The sequence below is a fragment of the Etheostoma spectabile genome, unplaced genomic scaffold (assembly GCF_008692095.1).
Source record: "Etheostoma spectabile isolate EspeVRDwgs_2016 unplaced genomic scaffold, UIUC_Espe_1.0 scaffold452, whole genome shotgun sequence".
In the NCBI taxonomy this organism is placed as follows: Eukaryota; Metazoa; Chordata; class Actinopteri; order Perciformes; family Percidae; genus Etheostoma; species Etheostoma spectabile.
This window is the reverse complement of record NW_022605610.1, coordinates 15,083-15,378: the sequence shown is the minus strand read 5'-3', so window position 1 is coordinate 15,378 and position 296 is coordinate 15,083.

The following is a 296-nucleotide window of genomic DNA, read 5'->3' as shown; positions in this document are numbered from 1 at the left end:
AAGCACTTTATAAATAAAGTGATGATGATGAGTATGGACCGGTTTGGACCAGTATGGACTGCTATGGACCAATGTGGACCGGTATGGACCAGTTTGGACCAGTTTAAGGGGGTCAACTCTGGTTTTGTCTCGTTGATGGGACGCTGCGTCTGCTGCAAAGAAGAAAAGAGGTGTCTGTGTGTTTCATTAATAATGATATTTCACACACACACACACACACACACAGACTCTGACAGACACACACACACATTACAACAGACACACACACACACACACACACACACACACACACAGAC